The sequence below is a fragment of the Dipodomys merriami genome, unplaced genomic scaffold (assembly GCF_024711535.1).
Source record: "Dipodomys merriami isolate MVZ:Mamm:240054 unplaced genomic scaffold, mDipMer1.0.p SCAF_22, whole genome shotgun sequence".
NCBI lineage: Eukaryota > Metazoa > Chordata > Mammalia > Rodentia > Heteromyidae > Dipodomys > Dipodomys merriami.
The window spans coordinates 3,028,236-3,046,535 of NW_027203604.1; the positions used below are offsets into that span (position 1 = coordinate 3,028,236).

At 34.2% G+C, this 18,300-nt stretch overlaps 1 non-coding gene across 1 annotated transcript; it reads left to right on the forward strand.

The window, feature by feature from the left end:
* Positions 1-6,188: 6,188 nt before the first annotated feature.
* Positions 6,189-6,295, forward strand: LOC138834952 (U6 spliceosomal RNA). Its single transcript, XR_011374304.1, has one exon. It is a non-coding gene; the product is annotated as a U6 spliceosomal RNA (small nuclear RNA).
* The last annotated feature ends 12,005 nt before the right edge of the window (positions 6,296-18,300 follow it).

The following is an 18,300-nucleotide window of genomic DNA, read 5'->3' on the forward strand; positions in this document are numbered from 1 at the left end:
TGTACACATGGGGAGATAAGGTCTAATAATCGACGATGGGTTATATCTGGGGATGAGCAAAACAGCAATTAAGTCACACAAAAGAGAAAGAAAAAAAATGAAAAGGAGAAAAAAATGGACCAAAAGGTCAAAAGAGATTAAAAAACAAAAAAATGAACACACACATATACACCTAAATTAAAAATTTTGAGAGAAAAAAGATTCATAGCAAACAATTTTTTTAAAAATTAAAAAAAACGTACAAGAAATAGTTCTTTGATTTTTTTGGGTGGGGGGGTGGTTGGAAAATCCTATATCTCACCTATGTCGTAACCAGTCCCTTGGTGTAATCTCTGCTCTGCTTGTGGTGTTTGGTTTTCCTGTGGCTTGATTGGTTTCTTAAATTAGTTTGAGCAGGCAGAAAAATGCTCTGCTTTACCCAGGATTTTGTGATCCTCCTCCCAGGCTAGTTCAGTGGGAGGGAGATCTGCTTTGAGAGTTACAAAAGAGGGAGATGGCTGTTTCCTCTAGCTTTAAGATGCTGTGATGAGGCTAGGTTCTGGGTAGGGTTGAGGCCTTTAAGCAATCAGTAGCTTTTCCCTTAGGGGTTAGTTCAGGGACTCACAAAGCCCAGCCTGGAGCCATTCTCAGGGTTTATGTTTACTGAGTTTCAATTGTTTGTCTAGGTTGCTGCAGGGAGGTGCAGCTTCAGGTTCTGTTTACCCAGTGAAGAAAGTCTTTCCTGGTTGGGGGGGGGGAGCTGCCTCTGCCTGGGTGGGGTGACTTTTCCCTGAATGGAGCTGAGCCTGGCAGGTCAGGTCTGGTTCCTGTGACCTGCTAAATGACTCTTTTGTTTTCTTCCAAGCCTGAGTTGGAGCTAGCTGCTCAGCCAGGCCTTTGTCAGTATCAAAGATGGAGATCTCCGGTGGTGGTGGGGGAAGGGCAGTCTTCCCTCCTCTGCTCCCTGAGAAGGAGTGAGGATCTCAGGGTTCTACTCACACCAGTCTTGGTTTCTGGGCCATCCCTGGTCTGTGATCTGCAGGCTGAAGATATCTGCTCCTTGTCAGTTCTTGCTGGTGTTGAGTACTATCTGCTCACTTACCACATTTGGCACCTTTTTCCCGGACTCTCTCTGTAGGTATGGCACCTAAGGCTGCTCCCACTGCCACCACAGCCAGGGCTACCAGAAAGTGCTTCCATCTGTCTCTTTGCCTGGATTTTCCCAATCTGGCCAACTCTACTGTGATGGCACTCTTGGTGTGATTCTCTAGCTTAGGACTGTTCACTGGAACACTAAAAACTGCTTTCTGTGCAAGTTTGTTTAGCCTACAGCTTCTCCTCTGCCATCTTCCTACGAATCCTAAAATGATATCTATAAAGAAAAAAAATTGTATAAACTTAAAACTTTGGCAACACCACATCTTAAAGAGGATATGGACCAAATGAGCTTCTTATTTCTGGTAAATGCTTTGTATATAGCCATATTAAAATATTTTAATACATTTACTTTATTGTTATTATAGAGGTGATGGATGGGGGATTATAATTATGAGTCAGGTAATGAGTACATTTCCTTTTATACAGTGTCTTCTGTTTCCTCATTTTCTCTCTCTCCCTCTCTCCCTTCTCCACCCATGAGTTATATAGTTCAGTGTCCAGTGAGCTCCACTGCTGTAGTTTTTCACCCTTTTTCCCTCAAGTTCTGTGCCCTCCCCAACCCTTCCAAAGATACCATACATAAGTTAAAGAAGACAGAAACATCAAAAACAAAAACAAACAAAATCAGAAAGAAGTCTCTTGTTTCCATATCTTGGAGTTTGTATCAGTATGTATATTATTTTATATAAATATGAAGAGGCATTTAGGCATTGCACCTTTGTGTTTCTCTCCTAAGAGTATCCTCTTTTGGTCTCACTGTCTCTGAATATCTAGAATCCTGTATAATTTGTCATATCCCAGTGCATTTTATATCTAATTTCTGGATATCAGAGAGAATGTAATTGTTAGGTTTTCAAAAAGAGGTAGCCGAGTAAGAACTGCACCAGCACACATGTAGTATTCAGGTAAGGGTAGGTTTATTCAGTAGACCTGCTGGGACCAGGCAAGGTTGGCACTCCACGTGGCTGGGAAAGGCCTGGGAATGAGAGAGAGCTGGGAAGAGAGGAAAGAGAGAGAAAAGAGCCAGAAAAGAGCAGAGAGAGGGATAAGAACAATAGCACTCACGTGGTATTCAGGTAAGGGGTAGACCTGTTGGGACCAGCAAGGTTGGCACTCCACGTGGCTGGGAAAGAGAGAGAGCAAGAAAAGAACAGAGAGAGAGAGCTAGAATAGAACAGAAAGAGCAAGAAAAGAGTAGCAAGAGCAAGAGAAGAAGAGCAAGAGCAAGAGCAAGAGCAAGAGCAAGAGCAAGAGAGCGTCTGGGCCTGGGTTAGGCCTGGGTTAGGCCTTATGTAGGGTATGGGCGGGGAAAGGTGTGGCCACATCAAATTCAGATGTGACCTCAGCGGATGCAGATGTGACCTCTTCCAGGTGTCCCAGTTGCCTAGGTAGCGCAGGTACTGGGTGGAGACTTTGCTGCGAGGAGGGTGGAGTCTGCTGGCCATCCAGGAGCGGACCTTACACTAATAAAATAATTTTGACATTTTTCTGAGGAAAAACTTACCGTAAAACCCAGTAATATTTGCTTGTTTATTTTTCCTCAAAAACTAAACTTTTAACAAGGCAGGAAGAAATAAAAATGTTTAATAAATGAAGGTTAGAAAAATCTAAAAGGGATAATGATATAGATTATTATTTAGAAGTGTAAAGTACAATAAATACTAGTGATAAATTTAAGAAGACGGATTTCAATAACATTTTATTAGTATCCAAATGTTATAGAGTATATTTATGTAACACTGTTAGATAATCAACAGACCAAAGTTGCTGTTGTTTGGAGTTGTTGGAGTGAGAATGAGGCTTGGAAAAGATAAAAAGGTCACATTTTTCTTTAGTGACAAAACAGCCCTGTGTGTTCACACTGGTAGTGGATAACTATGATATCATTTCAGAACACTTGTAGCTGAATATTTTTTAAAGAGTACATTTATAAAATGGTTTGATATTAATAATGTATGCAGTTTTTGAAATACTATTCCAATGTCAATTTTCTGGTTTTGATAAATGCATTATAGTTGTATTAATTATCCTCAAGGAAAGTTGTCTAAAATATACTCAAGTACTTTCTGTCCTATTTTGCAGACTACTCTGAGTTTAACATTTCAAAATTAAACTGTTAAAATATTAATTCTACAATCTTGGACTATATTTTAGATATCTATGCATAGTATTTCTTCCTTTGTACTACACTGTTTATTTATTTATAATATAGTACAGTTACAATACTTTGAATCAAAATCTCTATTGCTAGAGAGCATATAAAAATAAAATATGTAAACACACACACCAGATTCTTATTTTAGAAACTATTGGGTACCTATAGGAAAATATTGTCTATGGCCATACATTAGACTTCTCCAAATAATGACTTAATTTTTTTTCTAAGTTTTTACTATTAGTAGGTTTTCGCCATTCCTGGTAACATTTCTACTCTTTCCTATTCAATTGATTTAAACTGTTAGGCACATTATCAGAGGACTAGATGATAGCTGTAGACTTCACAAATTATTACTCTTTATTTACATTGACTTACCATAAACCAACAGATTCCCTTGGTGAAAGTCTTGGTTCAGCATGCCTTTTCCAGTAATTGGTTCCAGAATCAAATGCCAGATTTATATAGATTACTACCATGAAGTCATTCATGATTATTGAGAATCTTATAACATGTTGGTTGTATGGTATGTCATGCTAACCCATAACAATGAGAAGTGACAGCCAGCCTGAGGCAAAGTGATTGTTTTATCTCCCAATAAAGTGAAAAATAACAGTCTTCACTACTGTAGCGAATTATGTAGTATGACAGGACCAAGTAGTTTTGATTAAACCATGCTGATAGGTCAAAGTTAGAAATCGGTGAGAGAATACTTACATTATATGTTCTGTCTGATGGATTTGTACAGAAAATGACTTGTTGGTAATTTCAGATAAATCATACATACTGATATATTTCAATGCTATTTCATGAGTTTTTAAACATTTCTGAGAACTGTTAAGTGTAGATTATGGTAGTATACATTTGTCCTTAGCTTCAACTGATATCTGACGAATATTGTTCTATATAGGCTCTCTTTTCTCTTTAAACAGAAGGAGGATTCCTGATTCTCTGCTACTATATCATTGGTTTAGGAATGAATGTGTTTTGAATTTGTTTCATTATTTTTCTAATATACTTATCTAAAATATGTTTGGGAAAAACAATTTTTGTATTGGATTGTTGAATGGTCCCAGTTTTTAGCCCAATATCCAAGACAAAAATCAATCCTTAAATATTGTCTCTGTAAGAAATGAGTATTCTTTTCTTGCAATGAGGATAAAAACAGTAGGTAGATTCATAGAGGAGTAGAAAACATAATTCCAATCATTTCATGAGTACTGAAGATAGCTAGATGAAGTAAGTTAAGGTTATTTTCTAATTAGTACATAGAGGAAAAGAAAATAAACTGATTAGAGAAACCTTGCATAGTATATTGATTTTTGAAGTTTTTATGTGTTTTATTTATGTGTATGTGTGTACATATATATAGAGAGAGAGGAGAGAGAGGTAGATATAGAAATTGATAATGATGATGTAGATAGATATAGAGGGCATTTTGAAGTCCAACAAAAAGGAGGTGAAAGTTAAGGAAATAGAGGGATCAACTTGTTTATAGTATACTGTATATATACACTATCAGATTTTTTATAATGATGTACTCTTATGCTATTAAAGGCTTAGAATAAAAAAGTAAAAAAAAAACAAAATAATATGTATAAGAACATAAATATATAGTCAGAAATATTTGGTTCATTTTCCCTGTGATAAGGACAATGAGCCAGATAAACTCTCTTATCTACTCTTCTCCAGTCATATTGTTATGAAATCTGAGGCATATAACCAGTGCATTGTATTATAACTCATCACTCTTTATTTACATTGACCTATGGTAGGCCAATAGATTTCCTTCCTGGAAGTCTGTATCCTGAGTCTGAGGCTACAAATAATCACTTCTTAAAGGTTGATCCAGTATTCTTTTGGAAATTGGATGTAGAACTTTCACCTTTGTCAAAAAATGAAAAAAGAGATGCCAATCATCAAGATAGTAAGAAATAAACAGTTGAATTTTAATCCTGGATTGACATAGTCTGACATTTTAGAGTCACTGGAAACACTATTTGCAAAGCAAGTCTACAATTTCTCATTTTTATCACAAAATTTCCAGTGTATTTTCGCTAACTGAAATGATCGTAAGACAGTTTATTCTTCTATTAAAAAGTTCTGTTTACTTGGAAAAGTCTTGAGGATACTTCAAAAATATTAAACTTCTTAATATACAAAAGACATGAGGTGTATCTTTCTTTTTAAAGCTTGCTCATTACAAACTTCATGAGAATGCATCCCATCCTCCACAATGCAAGTTATGAAAGTTGGAAGGAAAACAGGAAAAGCAGACATTCTCAACTCTAGGCAAATATGAAGCACTGGTGGGAAACAAGCAAGGAATTCCCTAGGCCACTGGCCATTTTCTATTAAAAAGCAAATACCAGATTCTCTGGTCTGAGAAGAGCGTCTTCCTGAGATTTCACAGAAAACAGGTGGATGTAATGTGTGACTCTAGGAGAGGGAGAAAATCTTCCAGCCCTATGCCTGGTAAAAAATAGGAGAACAGTTATTTTTATAAAATGGGACAGGCAATGATGAGAAAGTACCATTCCTGAATCACAGGTACACAATCTAAGACCAAACAAGTAACCAGAAAGATTCTTCTCATTTCTTATTAAGACTTGAGGATGATGACCAGTAATCATTCAGGGAAAGACAAGACTGCAGGAAGTGTTACTACTGTGATTTAGGTAAGCTGAAATCTTAAGAGTAAGAACATTAAAATAAATGATCTAGGCTCCAGTCCCCACAACAAAGCACAAGGTTGGAGCTACTGATCATGGTAGGAATTTGAATTCTATTATGCAATATAGTTAACTATACAAATTGTAATTACCAAACCCAACTCAACAACAGCCTAAATTGAGTGAAACAGCACAATAATGGCCTGATAAGAAAAAGAAGTCTGATATTCACTTCGGCAGCACATATACTAAAATTGGAACAATACAGAGAAGATTAGCATGGCCTCTGCACAAGGATGACATGCAAATTCATGAAGTATTCCATATTTTTATACCTAGCTACAGCAATAAGACAAGATGCAAACATAAAAGGGATCCAAATAGTGAAAGATGAAGTAAAACTCTCCCTCTTTGCAGATGACATGATCTTGTATTTAAAGAATCCCACCAACTCCACTCCCAAATTACTCAAGCTGATTCAAATCTTTGGCAAAGTAGCAGGGAATAAAATTAACCCTCAAAAATCAGTGGCTTTTTTGTATGCCAACAATGAGAAAAGCATGGTTGAAATCAGGAAAGCAACTCCATTTGTAATAGCCCCACAAAAAATAAAATAGGTAGGAATTAACTTAACCAAAGAAGTGAAGGACCTCTCTGAAGAAAACTTTAACAACTGAAAAAGGAAATTAAAACAGAACTTAGAAAGTGGAAAAACCTCCCATGCTCCTGGATTGGAAGGATTAACATCATGAAAATGACAATAGACAAGAACAGACCCCAGGACAAGGGAATAGAATTGAAAATCCGGAAATGAACCAAATCCACAGACCTATAGTCATCTAATCTTCCATAAGGGAGCTAAAAAAAATAGAATGGAAGAAAGACAGCCTCTTCAGTAAACGGTGCTGGCAAACTTGGTTAATCACTTGTAGAAAACTAAAGCTAGATTCTTATATATCACCCTTCACCAGAATCAACTCCAAATGGATCAAAGACCTTGGAGTCAAAGTAGACACCCTGAAAACATTACAGGATGGAATAGGAGAAACCCTAGGTCTCCGTGGCAGAAGCCAAAATTTTCTTAATAGAATCTCAGCAACACAACAAAACAAAGAAAGGTTGGAGAAATGGGATTGCATGAAGCATCAGAGCTTCTGTATGGCAAAGGACATAGCTAGCAAAATCAATAGAAAGCCCACAGATTGGGAAAAGATCTTCACTAGCCATACAAAGGACAAGGGTCTCACATCTAAAATATACCTGGAACTCAAAAAATCCCGCAACAACAAATCCTCAAAGAAACAACTGCCCAATAAATAAGTGGGCTTCTCTTCTTCAGAGAAGAAGAGAAGGAAAGAAGGATGGCCAATAGACACATGAAGAAATGCTCAACCTCCCTAGCCATAAAAGAAATGCAAATCAAAACAACATTGAGATACCACCTCACCCCAGTTAGGATGGCTAGAATCAAGAACTCTAATAACAACAAATGCTGGAGGGGATGTGGAAAGAAGAGAACCCTACTGCATTGTTGGTGGGAATGTAAACTTGTTCAACCACTTTGGAAAGTAGTATGGAGGTTCCTCAAAAGACTCCACAGAAAGCTCCCGTATGACCTAGCAATCCCACTTTTGGTCATTTACCCAAATGAGCACAAAAAAGACCATACTAAAGCTACCAGCACAACTATGTTTATTGCAGCATTATTTACCATAGCTAAGATATGGAATCAACCTTGATGTCCCCCAGTAGATTAATGGATCGAGAAAATATGGTATATATACACAATGGAATTCTTTGCCTCCATCAAAAAGAATGACATTGTCCCATTTGTTAGGAAATGGAAAGACTTGGAAAAATTATATTAAGTGAAGTAAGCCAGGCCCAAAGAAACATACGTCCACTGGTTTCCCTTATTTGCAATAACTATTATATGTCTGAGACAAGCAGACACGGTCAGATAAGTTGGTGTTAGGCGAAATGAACCGAAGATAAGGACTCAAATGTAACATATTTATAAGATGATTTCTTTGTTGCTTTGTATGTCCCTCCCCCATGGTATTACCTCTGTTTTCACTGTATTTGATGTTGGTATAATTTGTGGAGGGGAAGGGAAAAAACAAATTATTTAAATCGGGATACAGTTGGACCCATTACAACAATGAGATGTACAAGACGTTATGTCGAATAATGAACTTTACAACTTGGGCAGGTGGGGAGGAGGAGGGCTGGGGTGTGTGGGGGGGAATGGGAAGGGGAAACAAAGGAGGAGGCAACAATGCTTGATAAGGAATGTACTCATTACCTTGCTCATGTAATTGTAAACCCTCTGTATGGTATTTTCACACCAAAAAAGTTAAAGAAAGAAAGAAAGAAAAAGAAGTCTGTATATTTCTTGGCATTATTATTAATTTCTTTAATATACCACTAGACTTTTTACACACAATGATTACTATTCAAAAACAATAAATCCAACAGACTGTTGTTGTTATTTCAGTTGCAAGTTTTCACTGTTGATCTTTCAACAAGAAAGACCGAGCCAACTCAAAGAGTACCTGGCAAGTTAGTTTAGGGAAATAGAAATTTTAGACAAAATATCGTTTCTTGTTTTCTAAAAATCTTGAAAATAATTCCAAGATAACTTTCTCTAGATCCTGTTGTATATGAATTGCTCATATAACATGCACTTAGATATAAATTTCAAGTGAAGCTGTGATCAATTTGTGGAATAATATTATTTTCTCACCAATTTGAACATCCTTACTTCTAGGTATCTGTAATACTTAATTATAGACAAACAAGCAGATGGTTAAATTGATGTGATTAAAATAGAATTTCTCTTGTTCAAGTTTTAATTAAGTCTTGTACATTTAAGTTTAAAACGTTAAGAATAATTGCTCTTCAACAGCATGATACAGAAAGATAGGAACAGAAGCTTCATCATCTAATTTAGAAAGTTCACAACCTTATATGCTGAGCTAAGTTTAAATAAACCAGTGTAGCCTGAAAGCATTTTAACTGTTCTTTATATATTTTTAAAGATGATGCTCAATAGTAATGTTCATCTTCAAAAGTTAAAATATGTTCAGGATTCAGACTTAATTGACTGTAGAACTGTTAGGTAACAGGAAAACTGTGCTTTCAACAAATTTACTCTTATCAAATTTATCTCCTGTGTTATGCTTTGCTTTCTTCAATAACACTAATGAGACACCTACTGCAAATTAATTCTACATCTCTGCAGCTGGAAAGGAGACTGATGTTTTGAAATTTTATTAATTTTTATTATTATTTAAATATGATATACAGGGGGGTTTCAGTTACATAAGACGGATAATGAGTCCTTTTCTTTTTGAACAGTATCACCCCTTCCTTCATATTCCTCAGTTTTCCTCCACAAGTTGCATTGTTCATTTCCAACATAGTGTGTAGTGAGTTATGTTTCTATTTCTGTCCACTTGATGACAAAAGCTATATTGTTTATAGGTTTGACTACATATAAGTGGGTCATATTTCGTATCCACTTGGAACTGCTTTGAATAATAAACCTACTCAATCTACTTAATAGAGTGTATCCCTTAATTAAGTTTCAGTACACAGACTTCAATCTTGTAAATTTTTATTTATAATAAGTCTTCCTTAAATTAGAGTACTTTTAATGTACAGTATTAGAAATTACTGAATCGCATTTAATTAGCTGTTCAATGTATTAGCACTTTTCAATGTTTATTATGGTGAAATCACTTGCTTTGAAAAGGTAAGGCAGCTTTCTTTAAAATGTCAATGCAGAACACTCGTGGCTGATGCTTTCAATCATCACTACTCAGGAGGCTGAGATCTGAAGATTATGATTCGAAGCCAGCTCAGAGAGGGAAGTGTGAGACACTTTCTTCTAAAAAAAATAAAAGCAAAAATATGGAAAGACCTGTGGTTCAAGTGGTAGAGCCCTCTCCTTGAGTATCAAAGTTCAGTGCCCAGCCTCTGAATTCATGCCCCAGGACGTGTGTGTGTGTGTGTGTGTGTGTGTGTGTGTGTGTGTGAATAAATAAATAGCATGTCAACATTTGTATTTCATCCAGAAAAATAATTTTTACATGCTGGGTGTGGATCCCAAGGTCTCCATATACTAAATATGTGTATTATGTGAACTTCAAATATTTCATATCATTCATATTACTTATTCTATTAATTTCCTAGGCTACTATTTAAAGACTGTCACACTTAGTGATGAACAAGAATTACTCTTTGTAATTACACTTACAAGTAAGTTCTTTCCACTATACATGGTGTGTCATATTTTTGTGATTCTTCATGTCTTATTTATACAATATGCAATTTATGTGAATTCTTATCTCTGAAGTACTCACTGATATCTTCATTAATGTTCAATTCAATCAATTTAATTCAATGTACAAGACAAATTGTCTTGTTGATGTGGTAATGTTTTCTGCTCAAATTAGACATTTTTGTAAAACTTATGTTTATTTCTCCTAATAATGCATATCATGTTTTATACTTGAAAAACTTGCTTATCTTTGTAATTGTTATACAAGTAACTTATTGTGAATATGTTCCATAACTTAAAGAATGTAACTATTATAAGTTTAGGAAATCTCTACTCTGAAGGCAAATCTTTTTCATGGAAAACAACATGCATAATTGGTTATGACATGTTAGTTAAATGTGTTTATTTAACAAGTGTGCAGTCTGAAAATACAAGGGTTGAGAAATACCATGAATAATACAATGTTCGCTGAAGAATAAGATTTTAGATAAATAATTTGCAATAAACTGAGACTGAAATAAATCATTAAATACAATTATTTTTTTAAGTTCTTTGGCCTCCCTTGAGTAAAAATATAAAATTTACTATAATTCACAGTTTGAAATAAAAAATGATAGAGGAAAATATTTTTAGGGTGTGGGGCATAGAAAATATGTATTTGAGATCCAATGTGCTTCTCAAGGAAAAAAAAATCCAAAACACCAACTGCAAAGTGATCTGTCAGTCTATCCTTCTGTTTCTATGCACTTATAAATACATATGTGTATACATAAATATCTATCATTTATAACTATTTTCTCTGTGTATCATTTATATTTATATCAATATGTATATCTATAACACTCTGTATATGAAAATACAACCTCATAGCATGTATGATATATCACTTATTGTAAAGAGAACAATGTTTGAGATGTTCCACTGGTTTTTCAAGTGATAATACTGGATAAATCATCAAGAGGAGTAATAGTGAGCTTTTTACTTTATTCTATATATTCCTATAATACATTTCTAGTGAATTATTGAAAAATATGAATTATTAATATATTGGCTATCTATCTGCATATTTAATTGCTTACTATTGCTTGAATATGACAACAGTTTTAGAAAAGTGACACTGCATGAATTCATCATTAAATTTGTTATGATTATGTAAATTGCATGTATTATTAAAATGCATAAGTTTATATACTCTGAGTAGATGAACTGAGGGCAATTATGCCTCAACAATTATGATTTAATTATATTGACATGATAAATAGAATTAGATAATTGTTGAATATTGAAATAACCTTTACGTATAGCATCATTGTGTTTTTAATATGACTTTTAATATAATATCTAACTAAGAACATTCAGATAAAAGAATTGCCTTTTTCGGGATATTGAGAATTGGTTGACATATTTTTAAATAATATTAGTTAAGTAACTTTATGTTTAGGGTTCTTAGTTTTCTTGATGGCTTGTATTTTTTGATCATTTTTTACCATTACTTTATGTTTATATTTCTTCTTTGTAACTCTAGTAATTCACATTTAGCAAAGACCCACAAGTGCCTAGTATAAAGAGGTGTCATATTTTATTCATTTTCTTTTTCTTGCTTTAAATCATGGTAAAACGAATCATTACACATGCTCCACTTCTTAGCAAATTGGGTAAACAGTATGTTTATTTGCAAAGGTTGTGTCTTTACTTGCATAGTATATGTTTCATATTGTAAAATATTCAAATTTTTGTCTCTTGTATAATTGGATCTTGGTTTCAATTTTTAGTTTTAAGAGTTTTCTTTGCATGTTTTTGTATGTTTTGTTAATGTCATGCTCCAATGTGCTTTATCCATGGGGTATTTTCATAATAGATAAAATAAACAAAATAATACCAGACTTTTGGATTTTTATTTGGTCACTCATATCATGTGCAAATTAAGAAATAAGTTACAAGGTTTAAATGTAATTAAGCAATCTATTCTTGTGTATTACTTTCACTAGTTCCTTAGACATATTGATGGTATATTTTTTTTAATTGTATTTTATTTTATTTGAGACATACTGTACAGGGGGGCTACAATTACATGGGCAGGATAATGCATACATTTCTTACCAAGCATTGCAGCCTCCTCCTTTGTTTACCCTTCACTTCCCTTCCCCGCCTCTCCCCTCCCCCCACCCAATTTTACCCCCCTCCCCCCACCCAATTATACCCCCCTCCCCCCCCCCCCCACACCGACATTGTAAAGCTGGTTTTGACATGACATTTTGTACTTCTCATTGTTGCAACAGGTCCACCTGAATCCTTAAACGACTTGTTTGTCCCCATCTCCTCCACATGTTATACTGACATCAAATATAGTGAAAGCGGGGGTTACACTGTGGGGGAGGGACATACAAAGCAACAAAGAAATAATCTTATAAATGCGTTAGAAACACATGCATGAAAGAAACGAAAACATTAAGATACCTATTTAAGGGTTCATTTTCCTAATTGATGGTATATTTTTAAATGACTGTATGATGATGTTATCTTTTGGTAATATCAGAGTCGTTCTAATGTTATTTCTTTTCAGACAATATTTCACTCATTTCTAAGGATGCCTTATAGTTTGTTGTTTTACCCTGGACATGATGTACTACAGATAAGGAACTAAGATGAGAGAGATGTTTAGTATATGGCCTAAATCTAAATCTAGCAAGAAGTTGAGATATTTGTATGTGTTATGTGTGAGTGTGTGTTACTTCCTTTTGTAAAATATGAATCAAGGCCTCACTAATTATATCAGGCTAACCTTGAAGTCACTATCTTTCTGCCCCAGCTTCACTAGCCTTTTAATTACAGGCATGTGACACTATACCCTATAAGTTGAGCTTTTAAAAAATATTTCCTGTGGCAATGATAACAGATTAGAAATTAAAGTCAAACTCAAGTTTTGTTTTGTTTTGTTTTTTTGGCTTTCTGCATTGAATTTGGGGATTTTGCTATGTATTGTTTTCCAGCAGAGTCTCTGTTTTGAGCTTGAGTTAATGTGTTACACTGGAATCTTGTTAGTTTGGTGATAAGGTGTGGCTGAAGTAAATAATTTGTCTTTTTACTAAATGTCACGTATTTAATGGGATTTGTCTCAGACTGCTTCAAAGGTATTTCTTAGTGTCTATACACAGGTGAGAAAAAAAAAAGCTTTTCCCTAATGAGAAAATATTAGGCCATATTTTGTTCTAAAGAATAGTACTTTGCTTGATAAAGGCTCCCAAAAAGTAGTAATCATCTTTTTCCTGCAGAAATGTCGTGAGGCATAGCTTTCGTAATTTTTACCAGCACAACATCTTGGAGTTCTTAGAGATAAAGCCCATGTAAAAAGTATAGACGCCCTCAAAGCAATTTTACAAATCCAACACTTACAGTAGCCAGCACCTACTAGATAGCTACTACCTTTTAGGTACTAGCTCCAGGGGCTTCAGCTCCACGTAAGCAGGTCTTACATGTAAGGTCTAAAAATATTAGCATACTTTAAAACTAAATATTAATTTAGAAGTTTGTAAAATTGAGAACAGTTTCTGTTAGTGTAATATTCATTTATAACCTATCCATTGAAAAATTGTTAAAGAGTATTTTGCCATTCCTAAGATATATATGTCATATTATCTAAGAATAATAAATAATATAAAATGTCTGGTACAGTATAATTCATTTTAAGTGAATGTAAGGACTAAACTGTTAAAATATTTGTTGCTAATTACTAATTCTAAGCTTAAAGTATTACATCTTCATACTTTTTTATTTATCAAACCTTGCCAGTTTATTAATGTTTAAAGTAATTACATGTTAAAAATGTAAAAATATAACTATTACTGTTTGGCCACTTAAGAAAGCAAACAGATTATTTGTGCTTATTCAGATACTCAGAAAAACCAACTCACAGAATGGATTATACCCAGTTCTAATGCCTAAGTTTACTTCTTACGTATACTAAATCTAATTTCAATTATGTTGATGCACATTTCATTAGTCCCATTTCAGTCATCTATTCAACACTCAATCCTTGCATTACATTTTCCCCATTGTGGAAACTTATCCATTAATAAATCAAAACTTTTATGAAGAAAGTTTACTTTTTCTGGTTTGGCTATGTTATCCTCAGTTACAAAAGAAAGAACAATCATAAAATATTCTACCATGTAGTGATAAGCTGAAGCAATTCCTCACTCATTTTATCAAAATTACAATTCTAGGAATATATGCAGATATCCCATCTATACTATCTTAATCAGTGATACCTCGGATTCTTTCTAAATGGATAATTGCCTCACTTACATGAAATCTTGTTATTTTTCTCTCAAGAATAAGAATGACATCGCCTCATTTGTTAGGAAATGGAAAGACTTGAAAAAAAATCATACTAATTGAAGTAAGAAACATAGGTACCATGTTTCCCTTATTTGTAATAATTAGTATTTATCTGGGACAAGTAGAAAAAGTCAAATGCTACATACATATGACCAGATAAGATAAAGTTAAGCAAAATGAACCCCAAGATAGGGAAACAAGTGTGTTTTTTTCTTTCTTGCTATTGTTTCTAACGTATTATAAGATACCATGTGATTTTTTTTTGTTTATTTGTATGTTTTCCCCCTACAGTATGGCCCCTGTTTTCATTGTATTTGATGTTGGTATAATTTGGGGAGGGGAAGGGAAAAAACAAAATGCTTAAATAGGGATACAGTTCGACCCATTGTAACAATGAGATGTGCAAGACACTATGTTGAAAAATGAACTTTACATTTTAGGCCGGAGCGGGATGGGGGGGTGTAGTTGTGGAGATGGGAGGGAAGGGATGGTAGGGAAAAAACAAAAGAGGCAACAATACTTCATAAGAAATGTGCTCATTACCTTGCTCATGTAACTGTAACCCCTCTGTACAGTATTTTCACAATAAAAAACTTATTAAAAATAAATAAATTTTAAAAAACAAATGTTTGTTTGACATCAAAAATTGCCATACACTTCTGTATGAATATTTAAGTGTGAATTTAAGTATGCATATTTAAGTGAAGCATGTTTTTGTCAGCCTGTGCCAAATGTGCAGCATATTATAACACTTGCAGTTTGATGACAGTCTTGATTTAAGGTGAGCTACTATAGTCCATTGTAGTAGTCTTGACCTTGTTTTCTTGAATGACAGAAGACAAAAGCCTTACAGAAATCAAGCCTGTCAGAAATTATGTCCATTTTGTTTTACATTCCTAGGGGAGTAAGTTATTTAAACATAAAGTGGTTCACCTTCAAATATTTGTATTTGTAGTTCATCATATTTAATATATATTTTTATTGTAAAGATACTGTACAAATGGGTTACAGTTACATGAGTCAGGTAATGAGTACACTTCCTATTGAGCATTGTTACCCGCTCCTTTGTTTTTCCCCTACCATCCCTTCCCTCCCCACCTCTCCAACTTCTACCTCTCCCCACAAAGCTGTAAAGTTCCTTTTAAACATACTGTCTTATACATCTCATTGTTACAATGTTTCAGCCTGTATCCTTATTTCAGCATTCTGCTATTTCCCTTCCCCTCCCCAAATTAGAAAAATGTACATACAAGATGCAGGGCACCTAAATCAAATACTGTGAAAACAGAGGTTATACCATGGGTAAAGAAAATACAAAAGAAACAAAAAAAATCACACAGTATATCCCTCAGATTTTTAACTATCTCAAAATACATGGTGGAGAATAAAATATTGTTTCATTTTATATAAAGTTTTAAGATTGAATATCTGTTTTCCTAATGTAATTCAGTGATACGTATTCTATTATTAAATAATGTGAAAATCAAAAGTAAAATTACAGGTAGCTTCCTTTTGTTGAAAGAACATGATAAAAATTTTAAGGACAATCTTTTAATGTATGCATACTATGCTTAAGGAAACAATAAAAATTATGTGCACATCCATGCAACAAAACAAGATGAAGTTATCAAAAAAACACAAGTTAACTAACTACCTTGTTGTGGAAATAATACTATTTGGTAACTAAAACTATTATACAATTGAGCACTGATTAATAAAAGAAACTTAATAGACATAATTTTGAGCTGAGATCCCTGGGATTTATAAAGGAAGAAAATTATTCCATATTTTATCTGTATGTGATTTGCTGTGAGCAATAGATTTTCAACACTATAGTCTAAAGTATCCTTATTTTATTTTATTTCTAAAGCTACAAATCACCACATTCTGTGTAATATATACATTTTGAATTAAAAACAATCTGGTCCATGCTTCTGTTTTGTTAGAAAAGACTATCTGATATAAAACTGTCAACAGACCAAATAATAGAACAATATTGCTAAGCACCATGGCTCATGGCTTTCATTTCAGCTACTCAGGAGGCTGAGAAAAAATAGCCCCAGGAACAAGAGCCTGAGTAACTGATCCTTTGTTGAGTCAAGCTTTACTTTTAATCCTGTAATTTTCTTTTTGATCACTTCTACAAATCAAGAGATGTAATTTAGAAGAAATTTTGTTTTCTTTTTTTGAGGTAAAATTAAACTGTTGGCATATCATTACTTTTCCTTATTGAGCAATTTTGTTTGGATAGTCTTACTATTTCAAGGATGATGTATTTTTTCATAAATGACTAGAGAAAATTATGGAGATAAATTCTATTCTTAAAAAGAATGCATTTAGAGCATTTATATACCCAAACTGAACCAAGAAGTTTTAACCCAACTAAATATATGCACACAAAGTAATTAAATAGAAGTGGCAATAAAGGACCTCCTATGTAAGAAAAGCCCTGGACCTGATGGATTCACAGCCAAATTCTATACGGCCTTCAAGGAGAACTCATTCCCATACTCTTCAAACTCTTCAATGAAATAGAAAGGGAAAGATCACTACCAAACTCGTTCTATGAAGCAAGTATAACGCTCATTCCAAAATGATAGGGACCCATCAAAGAACGAGAACTATAAACTCATCTCTTTGATGAACATGGATACAAAACTTCTCAATAAAATTCTGGCCAGCCAAATTTAACAACTAACAAAAAAAATCACACTCTATGACCAAACGTGATTCATTCCAGGGTTAATTACAAGTCTATTAATGTAATTCAACACATTAACAGGAGCCAAGGCAAGAAACACATGATCATCGCAATGGATACAAAAAAAGCACTTGACAAGATTCAACACCCCTTTATGAAAAAGCTTTGGAGAAGCTAGTAATCCATAGAACATTCCTCAATATAATAAAGGATGGATATGACAAACTTACAGCCGCCATTAAGTTTACTTAATGTTAAAACTATACTTAAAGTTAAAACCATTCCCTCTGAAATCAAGACTGAGACAAGGATGTCCACTCTCCTTACTCTTTTTCAACATAGTGCTGAAATTCCCAGGAAAGGAATAAGGCAAGAGAAAAATATAAAGAAAATCCAAATGGTGAAAGAAGAATAAAGGTATCCTTCTTTGTAGATTACATGATCCTGTATTTAAAGAACCCTATAGATTCCTCACTCAAGCTATTGATCCAAAACTTTGGCAAAGAAGCAAGGTATAAAAACAACCCACAAAATTAGTACCTTTCCTGTATACCAACAATGACAAGAATGAATATGAAATCCGAAAAAAACTCCATTTGTAATAGCCTCTGAAAAAAATACCTAGGAATTAACTTAACCAAAGACGTGAAATGACCTCTGTTGTGAAATCTGTAAAATTCTGAAAAAAAGAAATTAAAGCAGACTTAAGGATATGGAAAAACTTTCATGCACCTGTATGAACAGAATTAAAATTGTAAAAATGGCAATTCTTAACTGGGTGCCAGTGGCTCATACCTGTAACCTAGCTACTCAGGAGGCTGATATCTGAGGATTATGGTTCAAAGCATGAAAGGCCATGAGATTCTTATCTCCTATAAACCACTCAGAAAACCAGAAGTGGCACAGTGGCTCAAGTGGTATAGTGGTAGCCTTGAGCTGAAAAGCTGAGGGACAGTTTTCAGGCCCAGAGTTCAAGCCCTATGACCGACAAAAAAAAGTCAATTCTTCCCAG